Genomic DNA, 19,119 nt, shown 5'->3' with positions numbered 1-19,119 from the left:
AAAAATGCATGGATATGAAAAATATAAGCTGTAGATATATCGCACACCGTCTTCAAAAGGAGCACAACTCAAAATTACACCTTTGTTAGAATATGCGAAAAACTATTTCTTAGCACATGACAATCATATGGCCAAGGGAGAGTTTACCTTAAGGTTTTTAAACAAATTATAAAAAAAAAAATGTTCTCCAGCTTTTGCTGAAAGGTAAGTAAAAGCTCTGTGTACATTTTTAGAGCATGATTTCAAAAATGCCACATTTTGAGTTTTGCCTCTTTTGAAGAAGGTGTACGATATATTGTGTGTAGATATCTTTGTGATAGTCTTTCAAGTTTTTTCCCTTTTAGTTTTAAATAAAACTGTATTTAAAATATGTTATGTCTTTTTATTCTAAAAACAAATTTGCATTTTTTGATTCGATGCTTTAGAAATATCCCGATTTTTAATCACAGAAATCTGGTCACCATAACCATAACCTCAATACACGGCAAACAGCAGGTTCTGAAAGATGTAAGATGGGCATACTACATTCTCGATCGAACGGCATAAAAAGGCCAGCACAGACAGCTGCATGTGCAACAATTTCCTTTATACAATTTATGAAATTTTCGTATATGCACTTCCCAAATGTCATATACATAGCAGAGCCTATTTTATTGAAGTAATGAGTTGATGGCAACTCAAAGCGTGCTCAGCCTAGTCTGGCGCATCCTCTGGACAACTCGTCTACAGTGTCTGCGGACTCTGCATGACTTATAAGCACGCAGAGATGGTAATTGATGAGTACTATTGGCCACAGTGCCTACCCACCATTTTTTGACCGAATAAATATTTTTTTTTTAATAACATACATACATACATAAGTATGTACATGTAAACAACCATACCCATTCATTGGGTTATTAAATTGCAGTCTCTTCTTCCCCCATTCTGATTTACCGGTTAGCTCATGTAAATTACTGTAGCCAAACGACTGTCGCGTTAATCGTCCGGTTGCCTTAGGTCTTTAGGCCTATCCAACCCGTGGCCCATGGCACTTATCAATGCGACCCAAAAACATTTAAAATTACTGAAGCATGTCCACTTTTCTGAGGAAAGATTTGTCAGTTGTATACAGAGTGGCGACGAAAACCTTTTTCCTTTTTTTGTTATGGAAAATAAAAGGATCCTTTATAGATGTTGCGAAAAAAAGTATTTTATAGTTAGTTTTTCACAGATTTCACAGATTTAACCAAATTTATCAGTTTTTAAATTTAAGCTTTATTTGGGTTTACCAACGGTAAACACTTTGAGAGAAAAGCGCAAGCGGCACGCAAGTTTTCGTCGGTTAATTTATTCCATATCTTTTGTATCCATAGGCTCAAAAACCGAAATCCTTATTATTTTTAAGCGTTCCATGTCTCTAGTCCTTATCTAATCCATGTCTTATCCTTACTAAAGTAAGTAACAAGGATTACTTAAGAAAGTAGTAAGAATTAGACATGGATTAGACCAGGATTATAAAAATTAGACACTTACCAGTAGATGATAAGGGTTTTCTTAATTTTGAGTTCTGTATTCAGACACTAAAATTTTTCATTGCTCAAAGTGAGTTTCATGCTGTTGCCGCATAATAGAATGTAGTACACAACTATTTTCCATCACCGTCAATTTATTGCATCCTGTTCACTCAAAAGTTCATGAACTTACATATTATTTCTTCCTCTTAGCTTTCACTCAACCACCAGCTTCGCTAGCTTAACGAACGAAACAAAGTAACGATTTTATCTCGTGCAAAATCAAACACGTCAAATCAACAATTAGATGCCACCGTTGCCACATGGCAGTGTTGTTGCTGTCTAACCTGACCATAGAGCGTACAAGCGACCACGAACGAATAGAAATCGATGAATATTTTTCCACTCTTCTCGTTTATTTATTCTTCAACAACTTCATATTTTGTCAGTACGTAGACTAAAATCTGTTGTGCCCTGTCTCCGTGCTGCCCAGACACCTTCATCACGCTGCATTACACGGCGAAAAGTACATATTTCCGTTGCCGGGCGTGTTTGGTGGGCGTACCACCAGTGAGGCCTAACACATTTACCAAATATCCCTTCCTTCCGTTCGTTCGTCCTTCAATCAATCAACTATGCACTTTTTGCGCTTTCGTTGTGTCGTACTTTTCATACTTTTCGCAAACATGAGAGACACAACTTTTGATATTTGTGTTGATATGCAAGCGAGCAAAGTTATTAGTGCAGTTAGCAGAGCCAGATAGGTGAAAAAGAAAAACGCCAAAAAATGGGAAAAATAGTATGCTGACTGGCTGGGTGGCAGATTTCGAAAATAAAGTGTAATTCCAGCCAAGCCAATATGAGATAAGAGATCGAGGGCAACCGGCTACATTCCTTCTGCCATTCCCTAGTTCATAAATGCTGTAAAAGCAACATGGATCACGGTTATGGTAAGGGCGGTGGCGTTTGTTTTGTGTTGAGAGCAGAGCATTTGAGCGCGGTAGCCTCTTTTTGGGTTGACTGCCCGATGAGTGTGGCGGCATAGCACGAGTGCATTTATGTATGTAGCTCCATGCGGTGGGAGGTGAGCTGTAGACACTGGTGCGTGACGGCAACAAGGACTAACAGGCAGTCCAGCAGCGAGCGGACACACTAACGCTCATCGTGCTTACTCGTACCATTGCATGCCAAGTTCTCGGTGCAAGCTCGTCAAAGTCGAGGCTGTCGACGAACACCAAAGCGCCAAGCAGACTAAAGGAGAAATCAGAGGAAATTTATAGATATAGAGGAGCGCGCAAGCGAGTGCAGCAAATGACTTTTGCTGGCAGATTCCGGCGCTTGTCGCGCGGCAAATGGAAACAACAGTCAAGGTAACTGAGTGCGGGTGGCAGCGATGGCGGAGAACAAAAAGCAGGCGCACAAGTTGCGCGCCAAAGAGATGAGGAAGTAATTAAAAAAAAAAAAGAAAAAAAACACTACTACACAACAATTAAAGAAAAAACAAAAGAAAAGGGGAATAAAATCATAAAATCGAATGGGAAAAATGTGCTTGCCGCAGTAGAAACACATTTCGAGTGTCATTTATACGCCGTTGCGTGTTTATCTATGTTTTTGTGTTGATGCTGACTTGCTCAGCAGCCACCCACCCGTAGTGGTATCATCGTCGTGACGTGGCCACTGCAAGACTTGTTTCTCCATGCAGTATGGAAAGAGGCAAATAGGTATACGAGAAAAACAAAAAGCAGAAATTATTGCTATCCTTACCGACAACGCACTGAATCATCCTTTGACTATGACGTCTATATGTATGTGTATGTATGTAGCACATAGTACAGTCATGTGAAAAATAATAGGGACACGACATTTTGACCCAATAAATTCTAGCTTAATAGAGTACAAGCTTCAAGTGGCTCTAAGAGTTCGCATTGATTTGAGATTTTTTTTTTTTGCATATGCTGTCACGCATTTTCTCCCATACACAGTTACTTAGAATTTTTCTAAAAATTCATAACAAAAACCTTATTTTTGTTGTATTTTGTAATGTTTTTTGTTATATAATGAGTTGTATTTAAAAAAAACGGCCATTCCATTGTGACTGATGGGACATTTTACTACAGAATGTGTTGAATTGTGGATTATAACTATGTCATCGGAACAACAGCGAAACATATTTTTTGACATAGGTTATAGTTCTATGTAAAAAAATGGATAAAATTCCCTTTTTGAAAAAATACGAAACTATTTCTTAGTTATATGTAACTATCATCTGAATGAATGTGATTGTGACACAAAGAAGAATTTTGACCAAAAAACATAAATTTCGCGAAAAATGTTTTTGTGTTGTAAAATGCGAGCTATGCGCTTTCGCATTCAATAAAAATTAGGCTGATATAAACTTCATAGGAACATATTGACAAATATTTAAATTTGTGACTGGCGGAACATGTCCTTGTGACTGCTGTAAAGTAGTTATGAATGAAGTAAAAGTTTCCGTAGACAAAAATTATAACTTCGTTTTATTTTTATTTTTTTCATATCCTTCAACTGGTTAACGAAATGTAGTTATTTAAAAAGAGATATAGAGATAATAAGAAAAATTTTAAAATTTATGTCGGTTTCCTCTTTTACATGGAATGACCTAAAAGAAATAATTGACATTAAGCAAACAAAAGAAAAACAGCCACAATTGGGCAACATGTCGTGTGCCTATTGTTTTTCACATAACTGTATATCGCGAGCCGCTCAGCCGAATAGTCAACGGCTCGCGCCTGTTGTCAATCGAACTGCGTGTTCGCCTGTTGGTTGCTTGTTTGATATTTTGTGGTCAAAATGAAGCGCCGCGTTAATGGAAACAAATTAAATTGTGGCAAGAGGTGACAGTCAGTCACATTGTCAAGCAAATCAACGCAGTGTCACAAGTATGTATGTTTCTATTTGCTGCTTCTTTTGCTATGTTTGCGTAGGGCATACGAAATGAATGTTTTGTCTTCACCAACGATTTAAATTTTTCTTTACTTTTGGTTTTAGCCAAGCCTTTTTCAAATCACTAATATGGTCAACCAATCGTACATTTGCAGCTTTGGTATTAAGGAAATGAGTGTTGACCGCAAAGCTAAATATGTATGTATATACATATGTTATTCACGCAGATAAATCGGGAATCCGTTAAAATGTTAAATTTTTTCCAAATTTATGACGGCGTGCATACGTAGGCACATACATATGTATGTATATATGTACGGTGGCGGGCAAATAAATAGAGACTTGACATTTTAACACGTTTATGCTATTTTTGTTTTGTTTATTTGACAATTATTATTTTTTTTTTATAAAATTATAGATCACTAGCCAAACACTTTTAAGTAAAAATTTAAAACTTTCTACACGATTTATAAAAACTTGACGAATTTCAACAAATGTTCATCAAAATTTTAAACTTATTATTCCGAATTTAAAACAAAATTTAGGTACGAAGTTTTGTGGATGGTCGGATATATGTATGTGCATTTAATTCTCACATACTTTACGTCCAACGAACTTTTGCTACTTCGTGTAACTAAACTGCAGAAAAAACGTACTTATACCAACACACAAATAAACACAACACACACACAATGCATGCACTTTAACAAATAAAATATTTAAAACTCATTTTACGACCAGCCAAATTGGAGCAATTCAATTAAGCGAATCTTGCGGTTTAATTAAGAGGAAGGCATAGTAACGCGCCAACGGACCCTGACCAGGCGAGCAGCGAGCAGCGAACACCGACCGACGACTCGAATTTCACAATTTTGCGTTCTTTTTAAAGTTTTACACTGCCGAATGCCACCACCACCACCCGCACTGAGATGTCTCTTCGCCATCGCTTAAAGCGGGGCGCGGAAGTGGAGATTGCAGGAAGTGATGATAAAAAAAATGAAAACAGTTTATTAAGTGCAAGTTTCGCAAATTTACAGCCGAGTTTACACCGAAAGGCGGAGTAGAAATACCCACTGTTTACTTTGAAATTCACAGAAATTGCAGTTTTTTTTTTTGTATATAAAATCACTATATCCCCGCTTAGCATAGGTTTTGGCGGCTTCTGAGGTTCTGAATGTTTTGAGCGATTCGTTTTCGTTTTTTGTTACATACTTTACTTTTTTGATTCATGTCGGCTTTGTTTTTTTTTTTTTTGAAGCGCTGTAGAGAGACTAGTGATCGCGCGAAAAAAAGTAAATTCTTAAAGTATGCTCGATTTCTGACTGTTCGATCCAAACTGATGCAATCTCATTTATACGAGCAGTAACAACTACGCATGCTTGGCAAAATGATTAACTCGAAGGAAAAGAGCATCTAAGAAGAAAAGCATACGAAGTGCAGAAAATGTACCATGTAGCATTGTATGTAGATAAGTATGTGAGAGTTCGATGGCAGTGTCCCTGTAGGAACTAGTAGCACTAGCGGAGCTAACGCCTAACCAATACCAAAATGTAGTATGTAACAAGTAGTGTGATTTGATTAGAAAGAGAGCGGCATAAAGAGATCTAAGCTGATAAAATTATGTCAATCTGGGACTTCTGTATCAGGATTTCTATACATTCTCCAGCTACAGAAAAACGGGCCGCTGGCTTACCGACAGGTTGGACTGTATCGCCATCTATATCAAGTGCTCAAAGATGGAAAAACAAGGCGGCGCTGGTCTCTGTTAATTTGCGTTGACGTGGACGATGTCGAACACAGACGAGACGGTTTTGAGGGTCTCGATAGAACGATTCTCCGCGAGATCTATAGCACTGTTCAGGTGGATAACGGGTACTGTACGAGCTTTCCAATAATATTGACATAGAATAACGCATGGTGAAAAGATCACTCGATTCGGCTGAGGCCACGCAATGAGCGGCAAAGCGTCGAGCGGCTGAGCAACTTAAAATTAAAACATATGATTTGCTATTGAAGTGGCCACGCAATGAGCGGACTGTGAGCGGCATTCCTAAAAGGTTGGGCGGTGCCGCTTAGAAATAAAAGCCGCTCATTGCCTGACCTCGCCCTTCGACAGCCATGAGTGCAAAATGAAAGCAACGGCATTCACGAACACAATCTTAGGACCAAGTGCAGAATGTCCAATCTACACTTCGGATGAATAAGGTAAATGTGGTAATAAGACTTATTTACCATCGTTATTCTTTTCTTAACTTAAACTTTCTTAAACCCAGAAAAACCCTGTTTATCCAAAAAATTTTTAGATAAGTGACTGTTTAGGCTTGGTAAATTTTTCCTACTGGGTATCAATCGTTCAAGTTACTAACTGGGACTGGGCCTTGTTGGTCGCGCTTCGTGTGTGAGATGACTCCGCGGTCGGCTATTTTACTTAACTAAGTAGCCATTTGTAGTAGGAATTATAGATCTAAGTAAGCAATTTTTCTTCACTATTTTGTATTTCATTTGTTTGACGCATTCTTATTGAGGCATAACACACAAATACATAAATATCATGATTAAAAAGTCGAGACCAATCGCTGACTCATGCAATTGAAAACAAAAAAGGCGCGCGACTAACAAACTAACCACAAACTTAAATGTATATTTTTGTACATATGTATGTAGATAACTGCAAATATGGACCCATGTAAGTATGCATGTACATTAGACTGCATCACTCCCCATACAAAAAAAATAAAAAAATCGGTACTATTTTTCCATTGGAATTATAAAATCTATTATATTTTAAGACGCCCACCAAAATATTTCGGAAAAATATTAAGGTTTAAGTGAGCGGGACCGATTTGACCTCCAAAATGGAGTTTTTTATGAATAAAAATAGTTTCTTAAAGATTTTTTTTGATTACAAAATGGTTTAAGCTTAAAAAAATTTGCATAAAAATTAAAAAAAAATTAAATAAAAAAAAATTTGTGGAACGGAATCGTAATGATGAGATTTTTGATGCTGTTTTTTAAGTTGTTTCAAAGATTGGTATAAGAAAAACTTGAATAACTGAACCTAAACTCTTCCGATTTAGACTTAAGAGGTGTCATTGGAAAGGTATTTTCTCACCCTTTTTATTTCTTTGTTAATAAACTCATTCAAAGGATGAAAGAGGAAGGTAAGATAAACGAACGTCATTCAAAGTTGAATTTAGATGTGTTGGTAGTTGAAAACAAAAAAAATTGGGACACGAATGACTTTTTTTTTGGACAGAAATAAAAAATTGTGTAAGCCTAAATCAGAATAGTTTTTGGCCCAGTTATTCAAGTTTTTCGTAAATCAATCTTTGAAAATAAGTAAAAAACAGCATCAAAACTCTCATTCTTACGATTCCGTTGAAAAGATTTCTAAATATTGTTATGCAGATTTTTTTAAGCTTAATCTGTTTTGTCATCTGAGAGGACTTTTTTCAAAAACTTCTTTAAAAAACTATTTTTATTCATAAAAAACTCCATTTTTGAAGGTATTTTCAAATCGGTCCAGCTCACTTAAATCTTAATATTTTTCAGAAATATTTTGGCGGACGTCTTAAAATATAATAAATTTTGTAATCCTGGCGGAAAAACCGCAACTTTTTTTTCGGTGATGCAGTCTAATGTACATATGTAAATTAACGCGGAGTGTAGTTGTATTGTTGACAACTTTTGTGGAATTTACGATTCAACGCCTAGCTAACAAAGTTAAAGAAGACTAAAGTGGTATGAGTAAGCCATTAGCTACCCCAACAAAAATTTGTATAGTTACTTACATATATAGAAATTGGTCACATATACATACATACATACATATGTGTGTACTTGGCACTAGCAAAATGTTTTGGTATATGGTACTGGGCTTATAAAATTAAAACGAGTGAATATTTTTCAGAACTTTCCCAACAAACATTTAGGTTTGAGCTCAACTTGAGGTTAAGTTGAGAACTAAGGTATTTCTCAAATCTCCAACGTTGTTTCTCAATAGTATCTCAAGTGGAGGATCATAGCGTTCTCAACGAAAAGGGCATTTTTCTTTGCATGAAAAAAGAACTGTTTCTCAAGTTGAGAAAATGCTAGTTCCCAACTTAATTGATAACATCTCTCATTTTTGTGAAGTCAGTTAAAAATAACAAAAAAAAAAACAAGTAATTTTTAAGCAAAAAACAAAACCAACTTCAATTCGCAAATAAAAATTTATGAGTACCACCTCGGAGACACCACCTTTCCGATAGAAAAAGAATTATCGAACTCGGCTGACGTGGTCTAAAGTTGTGCGGTAACATACAAAAAAATATATATTCCGACGAATTGATAATCTTCTCCTTTTTTTTGAAGTCGGTAGAAAATTTATATTGAAAACACACTGGGAATATAAAAAAAAACCCACACGTGAACACTTGTTTGAGTCACTGTATATGTATTTCTTCGGCTTTCGCTTTCTACGTTCTCAAGCCCTTCCAAGTTGTTTGTCTGCCGAAATTGGAGAATCTCATGGAATTGTATGAATTCTTCGAATGACTTTTGCAATATCGGACAATTACAAATTTTGGCTAAAAAAAAATGACAGTGAAAAAAACAAAAAAATAAATAAAACACTACACTCCGCCATTACAACACTTCTTCGTAAAAAGTAAATCGAAACTCCATTGAGTCATCCACGGAATCAATAAAACAGGTAAAAGACAGAGAGAAAATCGAAATGGCAACCTAACGAGAGCCATTAAACAACAACAACAACACAAGCGTACATCATAAACAAAAGTTACTGTATTTTCTATGTTCGCTAGCAAATAGCATAGAAAAAAAAAATGAAAAGGAAAGAGCAACAATACTGTCAAGGTTCAAGAAACCTTTTGCCCATTTTTTTTTTTTTTGTACAAATAGCCGGCCGGCTGTCAGGGTTGACTGGCTTCTTACGGCTGTCTCTTCATACTCATTGTTATCTTAATTGCTATTTATGAACTAGCCTACGTTATTCTTGTTGTTGTCATTGCGGTCAACACTTTCCACCTTTCTTATCGTCCACTTTTCGGTGAAATTGTTTAAAAGCATTATAGAAGAGAAATAAGAAACGGGGGAGAGAAGGAGAAAAAGCGAGCCCCTAAAATTTATCACAACAGCATAGTACATAGATCGATGATAAACAAAGTGTGTACTGTTGTTGCGCGGTGGAACTAGATAAGTAGGAAATTGTTCCTTGAATGTAACGCTAACAAAATATTTCTCAAATCCTATCCATTTGCGGGTATTCACTTAGCAGAAGGAAGCATCGTCAATGCGCCGAGATTGTCCCGGCCTCCGAAGATGAGTGTCTTATGATAATGTTTTTCTTATAATTTTAGCACCAAATGCGGTGGTAATACTATATCCAATGAAACAGTGTACATACTGCTAAATAAGTAGTATTCTCACGAGGCGCAATATGACGTCGTATGTAGATTCGACGGCTTGCGGCTGCGCTATTCGAAGCTTTAACCTTTCCCTCATCTTGTGAATGCAGGAAAAGCGCAGGAATTTGAATATTTACACCTAATTTCTTAAGTTGTTGTTACTGGTCATACGAATATGCCCCGGCAATGGCGTAGCAGAGATTGTGGGACGGCGGAGATGATAAAGCCTACTAGAAATGGGTTGTGCGCTGGGCTTGCAACCAGCCAAGTAAAAACTAGCACGGAACATGGTAGTTAAAAAGTACCCGCCACCAAGAACTGCCGCCATTGATTGGCGACGCCGATGTAAGTTCCACCCAACCAAGACAAGTTAAGAACAGCAATAAAGCGGCTTCAAAACAACAATGCTCACGGAGCTGACACCGATTTAGCGATTCAAAGGTGACGAAAAAGAGCTGGAGTGGCATATTTATATACCAGCATTGCTGATAAACTCCTAGGGACGCTGCTGCGTGAAAGACTGAAGCCCTTCATGAAGCTAATGATTGGGCCGTATCAGTTTGTCTTCAGTCCTGGACGCGATGACGCGCTAAAATAGTACCATTGCCCTGGCTTGGACCTGCTGTATGTATGGCTGGCGAAACTTCCGGTAAAAGGATCCTTTGATCCGGCACCAATGGGTAGATAAAGAAGGCAAGCGTGCCCAGGAACACAATGGAAAACCAAGCCCATCTCTGCATTTGGTATGAACAACAACCGAGAAATGCTTTCAACCAAGCAAGAAAGTAATAATTTTTGACAATTCTTGTGTTCGTCTTGGGTTATTGTGTACACATGGTGCCCTTTTTTATGTTTAAACATGTTTTCTGATATGTAGGTAATTCAAAACAAGTGCAAAGTTCAAATCCTTTTGAAGTTACAGTTGTAACGGGACTACGTTTACATATATGTATGTAAATATTGCAATCACGAGAGTGCGTTTAGAATCAAAGTTAACCACAATGAGATAGCAAGTTAAGAACAAATACAAAATAAAAATAAAAATATATGCGCAAAATTATAATTAGAGACAACGAACAAATAAGAAAAGTGAGCAAGAGAAAGACTTGAACAGATTCTGACTCACAACTTGAATAATTAGAAAAATGAGATGCACTTGATGAAAACTCCTCAACTCTTAAACATAAAACCATAAACGGAAAATAGAAAAGACAAGACACAAGAGCGCAATGAACAGAGAACAAATTGAACAAAAGAATCACGAATACGACGATTGGCAACAGACGGCGTTAACGAATGAATTGATGGCAATATCACACGAATTGCTGCTAATCTACGAGACAAAAAAAAAACAACAACAACAACAACGTCGAAGTAATGAACTAACGAGCCTACGAATGCAATGCAAGAACCACCAACTACATACATACATACATATGTAACAACAAAACGATAACAGAAGGGAGTGTGGAATGCGAGCAAGTGCAGCGTAGACGTGCAGACGACTCAAATCGTACGTACGACTCTATGATGACGGGACAAACGACGAATGAATGTCAGTAACCCCACTCGACAAATACGTTGTGCGCGTGTAGGCAGAAAATGAGAAGGAGGATGAGGCAGAAGAAGAAGAAGAAACATCATCAACGTTGCTGAGGCGGATGTAGTGTGGAGCACAAAAGCAGCAGCGCAAAGAATGCAGTGTTGCATTTCAGCTCGATGAATAGAGTAGACGTGCGTGGCTAATGTTGCTGAATGCAACTTTAACATACATACATACATACATATTTATGTACATACATGCACAAATAATTGTGCAAGAGCATATATATGAAGCTTCTAGGCAGCTGATTTAAATTTTACTGCTGCACTTCGAGCTCCAGTGACGCGCCCACAACTGTGGCTGCTTGTAAACTAAGACGTCAATCTTCATTTTTAGACATGCAAGGATGAAGGCTACGCTGATAGAAACGAGAATGATGAAACAGTTCTCAGCAGAAAAAAGCCAAATTAGAAATGCTACAAATAAAAGAATGCGATTTTTTTGTTTTAGAATTTAAGCTGGGTCGCGAGTGATTGGAGTGATTCGAAATTTCTGAAAGTTTGCCTCTGCTAGCCTCAGACATAAGATTGATATCGGCGCACCAAGCTCACTCGTAAGTAGGAAAAAGGTGAGAAGAAAAGCGGAACGCAAAAAGATGCGCGGCTATAGGTAAGGACTTACGATATGTATGAAACACGAAAAGAAAGAGACGAAAAAAAAAATCAAATAAAGAAACATTTGCAGAAATTTAAAAGAAGAGACAATAAGGGGTTAGAATCAGAGATGCAGTGCATTGTTGTGCAATGTTCGAAGGTAATTGGTAAAAATTGGGTAGCTGGTGCGACTTGACTTTTTTTTTTTAGCTCCACGATCTCATTCAGAAGCATTGTGCGGGAAATTTAACAGAAGCAGCGAAAGTACAGCCATTTAGTTACTACTAGGTTGAGCCTGGTGGGTATTTACCGCCTTTGCGCTTGTCTGGCATAGCACTTCGTGGGGTGCCTTTAGACGAAATCTGAATACATACAAACATATGAAAATAAAAGTGTGTGCATTCGTGAACGATTGCGAATATCGTATAGGCAACCATTTTTGCAAGCATAATGAAAGACTATAAAAAAAAGAATATACGGACAACATTTTTATAAAAGGCATTTTTAAAGTGCACCGCATGAAGGCGCACCACCGCAAAGCAACCCTTTCCGAACCCACTTAAAATCGCACTACTACTCATTCCAATATACTTTTTTTTCTCCCTCTCTCTCTCTCTCTAACTAAAATTACGCAGACTTTCCCGTCGTGTGACGGCTCATTCTCGGCTACCACGAGTGCATGTGAGAGCGTTGCATTAGTGTCCAACAAGAGCGCGAATGCAAATGTGTCCCGTACTGGAATTGTCATTGAAAAGTCAGAGACTGGATAAAATACCAGCGCGTACGTGTGGGAGAACAGTGGTGGTCGGAAACAAAAATAAATATGCCAGTCCATTATCAACGCTGTTGCGCTGAGCTGCAAATTCACATGTACATATGTATGTACATATTTTCTACGAGTCGTTAGATGCAAAATGTGTAAATGTCTGCGGGGGGAAAATGATAAAAAAACTCAAATTTCGCAAATTCTACTACTTGTAAGTAAACGGGTTTCTTTTTGTTCTTGCAGGAAGCGAGTTTAATTCGAATTTTACGTTTGATAGAGGTTCGAATTGTTGTTCGTATTTATTGAACAGGTTTAATTCCCATCCGAAAAAAAGCTCCTCATAAAAATCCATCGGACGTTGGAAGGATAATTTCAGCAAAAATTTTAGCGAATATAATTTATTTCAAACCAGTCCAACCTTATGGACTCTAGCCTATTTGGAAACTGCAATAGAAGTTCTTCGAATAGCCAGCTAGACAGCAAGTCAAAGAATGCAAGATGGAGCTACGCTTGGTGACTAAGTCAAGCACCGAGAGAGCAGACGGATTGGCCAAGGTGGGAGTTTGTTTGGATGAATCTGTAGCGGTGGTACTGGGATACCCCCAAAGGCAAATATAAACACTTGTACTTTCTGGAACTAGCAAGAAGGAGGCGGTCAGAGATCACGAGCTCAGTAAAATTACCCTATTCCGCGTTCACTTATGTAGTTCTTAAGGAGAAGTAGAAATGGATTTATAATTTAGTTTGGAGACAAACCGATTCTATTTTTTTTTTTGAAACTATTAACCTACCAAGAAGAAAAATCCTATTAATTTTAGTAGGAAAAGTCCATAAATGGCAACACTGTATGTATTTAATTCACTCCACCATTGTACAGTGAAACCTCGATGAACCGTGATAAAACAAAAAAACTAAAAATATCATAGATAGTGTCAACTCAAAAGCCTCTACATAGCGAATTCTCAATATGTTGACGGTAAGAATCCCGTTATAAAAGAAACAATGGTTAGGTATAACAATTTTTTTTTTTCAAAAATTTTGCATTTTTCACTTATATCCAGGTTTTACTGTAAAATCACCAGTATTGCCTCGGGCGGGTACGTCGATTATGGCAATGTCCCAGAGCTGATTTGCTGCCGAGGAATTGCCGTACTATTCTTACACCTTACAAGCTGCAACTTAGAACAAAAAAAAAATACATATATCACATCGCATTGCATCGGTCTTCGTTAAAATAGATATTGAGCTTAGTCTTTTAGTATTGCTGGATTATGAAAAAGAATTCGTTGCAGCGCGAATATAATATTGGTTTTTGTTTTTCATAGAAGGCTACATAAAATACATATGTACATACAACGGTCATGAGAGTAATAATTGAGACGATGAGAGCAATAGCGAGAGCCAAGTTGAGTAAGTGCATCATGCATTTCTAGTGCAGCATAACGAGCCCAACTCCCCTCGTCCACCTCTAACACTATTACCCCCAATCACTCTCTCTCTCTCGCTCATTCCATTCACTCATCAAATGTATTCATGACTTTGATTTAAATATTTTTTGCAATTTGCAAAAACAAATGTAGGCAGAAAAAAGTGGAAAAGGCAAAGGCTAAATAAAAGAAGTAAAATCGTATTCATAGTTAGAAGGCGAAATGAACTTCGTGTGTGTGTGTGTGTGTGTGTGTGTAAGGTTGAAAATATTTGCATGTATGTAGTGCATACAAACATACATACAACATTCATGTACATCAGGGTGGTCCATAATAAGTAAAGTGGGAATTTTAATGCTCCCACCCCCAAGGATTGTTCTATATGGGAAAAAATATACCCCTATTTTTTTATTTTGAACTCAAAAAATATGTAGAGTCGCCCAAAGCGCACAAAGTGCTCCATGTATGAATATGGGGAAAATAAACTTTTCTTAGAAATGCTATAGAATTCTTGAAAACCATTATTATTTCGATCAAAAAACCCTGGTTCTCTTCAGGAGACTTTCAATAACGACACGCAATTGTTTATTTAACCAGTGTTTAATAATAAAGATTTTTTATTTATACAACCACTGTATTTTTTGGGGGTTTTGGCGGACCTATAAAATATAGTTACTATACTAGTTTTTGGCACCAACCTAATGTACATATATGACTGTATATAGCAGCATTGTGCCACAGCCTATGCAATTTCTTGTTGTCGAGCGCTTTTTACGATTCATAATGCGGGGCTGCCGGTAAGTGCTGGCTGGCTGGCTGGTTTCTTGATGGGCAACACTAAGCGGCAGCTATCGCACATAAACAACAAAAAAAAAGTGTCGAATAAAACGGGCGACAGCGGCTAGCAGACGGTGCTAGGCGGCCTAGCAACGAGCGCGTGAAATGAGTACAATTTTTGCATAAATATAAAGAATGTACTTCTGAATAGGTATGTATGTGCGTCTGTGTTGGGGTTGTATGCAACAATCTGCTATAGCTGCCACAGCTTGGTCAAAAATTTCAGCGGCGCGCCGCGGCGTAGCGTAGAGAGGCAACTTCCAACCTTCCAACTCCCATTCACCACGACCACCGAGGCCAGGCCATTAACAGCTTCCTTGCAACAAGCAGAAGCAGTGTGCAACTTGCATTTTAAAGTTAAAGACAACTTGATGGCAATAACTTTGAGAGCCTACGCGCGGTTGATTTGATGGCAGTGGTGTTGATGGAAGAAATGCTGCCAGATTCACTGCTCCGCGCCGCCGATACAAGCACAGACATGGCGTAGTACTATGTACATAGCTGGTGGCAGCCTGAGCGGAAGCCGCGAGTGACTCTGCATAGTAATGCGCTTGTCTGTGCGCGCACTTATCTTCGCTGCTTCTTGTTGCTATCGCTTGTTTATGTTGCTGGCATCGTATCCGTTCGCCCGTTCGCCCATCCACCCGTCCTGTCAGCGTGTGCCCGTCTACGTTATCGTGGAATTCTAGCGTAACTGAGTAGCAGCGACAGCGGCAGCACGTCAACAATGCGATACATATGTGTATATGATTTGCTTGTGCGAATGAAGTTTCTACTTTGAATGTGCGACTGACTGACTAACTGACTGGTTGGCTGGCTGCACTCGGCCTGGGCATGAATTGCATATCAACAATCCATAGCTGAAACCGCGTTCATGTTCCTGATGATGGAGTGTTCTACTTGCACACTCTTGTTTATTTTCGGATTTTACGAGTATACATACACGCATGTGCCATTACGAAAGGGCAACAAATATGGAGTATAAAAATATTAAAAAAAAAAAATATATATCCAAAATGAAGTCAGACATTTGAACGTGAAATAAAAATATTTAGCAGCAGAATTACACAACGCTGTTAATTGTGTGTGTGTACATACATACATACATATTTATGTAGATATGTATTAGTTTTCGAAAACGAAACGTCAGAGGTGACGAATTAAATTTTCCCACTGGGACGTCACGCTTTTGTCAAAAAACGCTTAAGACCTTAACCGAAATGAGAACTAAACTGTCGAGACCGTTCTCAACGGAAATTATATAAGAACAAAATCTTGTGGAACGTTCCCAAAGAGAACAAAATGCCAACAATACTTTCGGGAACATTTTGTAAGATAATAAAGTGGGAACAAAAGTATCCGGAATGTCCTGGAGAAAAACAAGACGGGAACAAAATTTAAGGAACTTCCTTTTGAAGAACAATTTGAGAACTAAAATCTCCGGAGCTTTCTGACCGAAAACGAAACGGGAACAAATCTTCTCTGAACTATTCGCGAAAAATGGAAGCGATAACAAAACTTTTCTCATACCGCTCCATAAAAAATAAATCAAATAAGAACTGAAAGATAATTATGAAAATGAAGTCAACGAAAGACTTAAGACACGAACTTTTTTTTTTTTTATTATTATTTTTTTTTTTTAATTTTATTTTATGTGTTTTTGCACAGAAAATAACAAAAGATCCAGATTATCTCTGGCTTAGGATTAACCATCATGGTTCTCGATAATTTCGTTATAATTTTTGTCTCATTGGAAACGTTCCGAAAAGTTTCGTTCTCATTCTGTTCTTCTTGAGAACGTTTCCGAACGATCCAAACGCAGCAGCAAAGTTGATCATCTGGCAACTGTTTAGATTTTTTGTCTCCAGTAAATGGTTCAAAGATGGGTAGGGGCTTCGATATTTTTGTAGCACCACAAAGAGGACCAACCTGTAGGTCGACATGTGCGGCTAGGAACAGCAGCAGCCACTTGAAGCTCAGCTAAACTAACTTCTGTTCGACACTGTGACATCAAAGTGATGTTCGTTGTTTTTTTTAGTTAAAAAAAAATAATAATATTCAAAATTTGTACGTAGATCAGTAAGGGGCAAATGTGATAGCGTATAAAAAGATAACAAAAGAAAACATTTTCAAATTAAAGTCGTCAAATTGAATTTAAAAACTGAAAAATGATGCATTGTACTCGCACTATTGTTTATTTTCACATCAATTAGACAATGAGTAAGGGATTAAGCGAACAAGTGCAGCAGCATGTGATTTAATTAAAATGAAAATAGAATACAAGCGTAGAAAACGAACAAAAATAACAACAAAAAAAGTAGCAGTAGCGAATAAATTAATTGCATATAATGCAGCACAGAAGCACAAAATACACGAAAGACAAAAAACACACACAATGCATACATACATACATACATAACTTTTGTATAATTATTAGAAAAACTTAGCATTGCATTTGGCACTCAACGCATTGCGACCGACGTTTTTGCATTGAGGTGCCGGATAATGCAGCAAATTGCAATTAAATAATGCAAAAATATGTAATAACGAAAAAAATAAATAATCATCAAATAGCAAAAAAAAAACACAAACATATACGCTTTAGAAAATACAATGAAAGAAAAAGAATTATAAAACAAATAAAAATTATGAAAAATTAAGACAAAACTCAAAGCGAAAATACTGAATTAAAACACTAAATATGTTTAGATGTATGTACACTGGCGGCCGAAATAATAGACTCGCCTTACTTTGAAGAGTTTTGGCTATTATTCCATGGTTTATTTTATGTTTAATATTTTTTTTTTATTAAAGCCTGGCTAGTAGTTATACAACAAACACCATATAAATACCCTTTTCAAACTTTATACAAAAATTATAAAATTTCGGCAAATTTTCACCAAATTTTTAAACTTTTTATTCAGAACTTTTAGAAAAGTTTTTGGTATGCAGTTTTGTAGCACATTCAATTTTAAAGTCAGTTTCAAGTGGATAGAAAATGCGGTTGATTTTTGACAATTTTTTTTTGTTGACGATAGGTATTCATTGCATATAAAAAAATTGTCGAGCACACTTTGTATGAAAAAAAATCAACGGTATTTTTTAGCCAATTGAAACTTGCACTTTATTATACTAAAATAAAATGGGCTACAAAACTATATACCAAAAAAAAAAAAATCTAAAAATTCTGAATAAAAAGTTTAAAAATTTGGTGAAAATTTGTTGAATTTTTATAATTTTTGTTCAAAGTTTGAAAAGCGGACTTATGCATATACAAATGTTTGTTGTATAACAACCTATGCTTTTATAAAAAATATTAAACATAAAATAAACTAAATAAATATAGCAAAAATGCTTAAAAGTACGACGAGTCTATTATTTCTGCTGCCAGTGTATGTACATATGTATGTATGTACTATGTGTGTGTATGAATCTCATAAAATTGCAAATAGCTGGAATTGCAATTGAAATGTTAGGTAATACACGTTCATAAAACTATACTATAAATATACAAACTCGAATTTAAATATAAATGCACATAGCAGATACTACTTACATATATACATATGTATACGGTACAATAAATTTCCACTTGTGCACTTCCACCACACGGTCATATGCAAACATGCAAGCAGCAGTCATACATACATACCTACACATGCATTCATTCGTATGTAAATAAGCTGAATGTGCATTGCAATGGCGCGGTGGTGCCCGGGTGCGTATGAGTAATATTTACTATGAACAAACATCAGTAAAGTCGCCAACGCCAACGTCAACGAATGCATCGCGGCATTCATGTGCTAAGTAGGCGCGGCGGTATTATAGTTACATACTTCACACTGGCATTAAACGCGTGTACTTACTTACTCATAGTATCTACATATGTATGTACATATGTGGCAAAATGTGTGCAAATTGAGTGGTCAATGAGTGGAATAGCATTTAATGTGCCGTCGATTTGTTTGAACATTCATACATATGTACATACATACATATATCTGTATGTATGCATGCAAGTTCGATTAGCTGCTTGAAGATTGTGGGCAAAAATATTGCTGGAGTGCCAT

General features: G+C 36.9%; 1 protein-coding gene across 1 annotated transcript in view; it reads right to left on the bottom strand.

Moving 5' to 3' along the window:
* LOC118736902 (putative transcription factor capicua) overlaps positions 1-19,119 on the bottom strand; it is a gene marked incomplete in the record, with an annotated part of 182,437 nt that overhangs the window by 15,529 nt on the left and 147,789 nt on the right.

This window comes from Rhagoletis pomonella, unplaced genomic scaffold (genome assembly GCF_013731165.1).
Source record: "Rhagoletis pomonella isolate Grant_MI unplaced genomic scaffold, Rhpom_1.0 Rhpom_scaffold_00001, whole genome shotgun sequence".
Classification (NCBI taxonomy): Eukaryota; Metazoa; Arthropoda; class Insecta; order Diptera; family Tephritidae; genus Rhagoletis; species Rhagoletis pomonella.
The sequence above is the reverse complement of the archived record's forward strand: the minus strand, read 5'-3'. Positions and strand labels throughout refer to the sequence as shown.